This window comes from Schistocerca cancellata, chromosome 4 (assembly GCF_023864275.1).
Source record: "Schistocerca cancellata isolate TAMUIC-IGC-003103 chromosome 4, iqSchCanc2.1, whole genome shotgun sequence".
In the NCBI taxonomy this organism is placed as follows: domain Eukaryota; kingdom Metazoa; phylum Arthropoda; class Insecta; order Orthoptera; family Acrididae; genus Schistocerca; species Schistocerca cancellata.
The window spans coordinates 407,745,572-407,747,212 of record NC_064629.1 but is presented as its reverse complement, the minus strand read 5'-3'; the positions used below and the strand labels follow the sequence as shown (position 1 = coordinate 407,747,212).

Below are 1,641 nucleotides of genomic sequence, written 5' to 3'. Positions count from 1 at the left end.
GTACTGCTTCCTATGGGGTACATACATTACTGGCCATTAAAATTGCCACACCAAGAAGAAATGCAGATGATAAACGGGTATTCATTGGACAAATATATTATACTAGAACAGACATGTGATTACATTTTCAAGCAATTTGGGTGCATAGATCCTGAGAAATCACTACCCAGAACAGCCACCTCTGGCCGTAATAACGGCCTTGATACCCCTGGGCATTGAGTCAAACAGAGCTTGGATGGTGTGTACAAGTACAGCTGCCCATGCAGCTTCAACACGATACCACAGTTCATGAAGAGTAGTGACTGGCGTATTGTGACGAGCCAGTTGCTCGGCCACCATTGACCAGACGTTTTCAGTGGAATATTTTCTGTATCCAGAAAGGCCCGTACAGGACCTGCAACATGCGGTCGTGCATTATCCTGCTAAAATGTAGGGTTTCGCAGGGATCGAATGAAGGTTAGAGCCACGGGTCGTAACACATCTAAAATGTAACGTCCACTGTTCGAAGTGCCGTCAATGCGAACAAGAGGTGACTGAGACGTGTAACCAATGTAGGGTTTCGCAGGGATCGAATGAAGGTTAGAGCCACGGGTCGTAACACATCTGAAATGTAACGTCCACTGTTCGAAGTGCCGTCAATGCGAACAAGAGGTGACTGAGACGTGTAACCAATGGCACCCTATACCATCACGCTGGGTGATACGCTATTATGGCGATGACGAATGCACGCTTCCAATGTGCGTTCATCGCGATGTTGCCAAACACGGATGCGACCATTATGATGCTGGAGACAGAACCTGGATTCATTTGAAAAAAATGACGTTTTGCCATTCGTGCACCCAGATTCGTTGTTGAGTACACCATCGCAGGTGCTCCTGTGTGTGATGCAGTGTCAAGGGTAACCGCAGCCATGGTCTCCGAGATGATAGTCCATGCTTCTGCATATGTCGTCGAACTGTTCGTGCACATGGTTGTTGTCTTGCAAACGTCCCCATCTGTTGGCTCAGGGATCGAGACGTGGCTGCACGATCCGTTACAGCCATGCGAATAAGATGCCTGTCATCTCGACTGCTAGTGATACGAGTATATATACTATGATGGTATCTGTTCTTTCGGACATGTCCGAAAGAACAGATACCATTGGTGACTATGCAGCTCGTTAGAATGAAGTTACAATGAAATGAACACCCTTGGCTGCTTACAGGCGTTGACATACGTCAACGGGGACAGATGAAAATGTGTGCCCCGGCCGGGACTCGAACCCGGGATCTCCTGCTTACATGGCAGACGCTCTATCCATCTGAGCCACCGAGGACACAGAGGATAGCGCGACTAAAGGGATTTATCTCTGGCACGCTTCCCGCGGAACCCACATTCTCAACGTATTGTCCCGCACTAGATTCGTAGTGCCCCATCTTAGTATATACATATAGTTAAGGGTCACCGGCCACTTGACCATCTTCTTCTTCAGTGCGAATGCACAAACAGTGCCCGAACTCTTACGGGAATTGGCAACGCGCCGCGAGTAATGAGTATAATGGGCGGGGGCACTACGAATGTAGTGTGGGACAATACATTGAGAATATGGGTTTCGCTGGAGGCGTGCCAGAGGTAAATCCCTGAAGTCGCGCTATCCTCTCT

At 48.6% G+C, this 1,641-nt stretch overlaps 1 non-coding gene across 1 annotated transcript; it reads right to left on the bottom strand.

The window, feature by feature from the left end:
- Positions 1 to 1,241: 1,241 nt before the first annotated feature.
- On the bottom strand, positions 1,242 to 1,315 carry Trnat-ugu (transfer RNA threonine (anticodon UGU)). Its single transcript has one exon. It is a non-coding gene; the product is annotated as a tRNA-Thr (tRNA).
- Positions 1,316 to 1,641: the final 326 nt, after the last annotated feature.